Source organism: Penaeus monodon, chromosome 33 (genome assembly GCF_015228065.2).
Source record: "Penaeus monodon isolate SGIC_2016 chromosome 33, NSTDA_Pmon_1, whole genome shotgun sequence".
In the NCBI taxonomy this organism is placed as follows: Eukaryota; Metazoa; Arthropoda; class Malacostraca; order Decapoda; family Penaeidae; genus Penaeus; species Penaeus monodon.
In genome coordinates, this window is record NC_051418.1 from 25,493,793 (window position 1) to 25,494,134 (window position 342).

Here is a 342-nt window from a genome sequence, read left to right on the forward strand (position 1 = left end):
CCCCTTTGTTGGATACGGATGATATTTCGGTTTGGTCACTGTGGTTTTCTTTGTTATTTTTCACGAACATAAAGAGTGGATATTTTGTGTATGCACAGGTTCTAAGATGCAGTTCCAGTTGATATATCTATTAAGTAAACGGAAAGTTTACAAAGCCAATGTTTTGAGCCGAAAATATGTCACCTAATATTGGCATCATGTTTTAAGAAAGATTCAGATTTGGTTTAATACCAGTTATTCACACTAAGCCATCTTAAATCACGTCAAAATGATGTTAGCCAAACAGACGCATGACATGACGTAATTCACACGTCACCGCCTTGCTTTTCACAGCAGATCAGT

General features: G+C 36.8%; 1 protein-coding gene across 1 annotated transcript in view; it reads left to right on the forward strand.

Moving 5' to 3' along the window:
* LOC119594316 (cyclin-dependent kinase F-4-like) overlaps positions 1–342 on the forward strand; it is a gene marked incomplete at both ends in the record, with an annotated part of 7,238 nt that overhangs the window by 293 nt on the left and 6,603 nt on the right.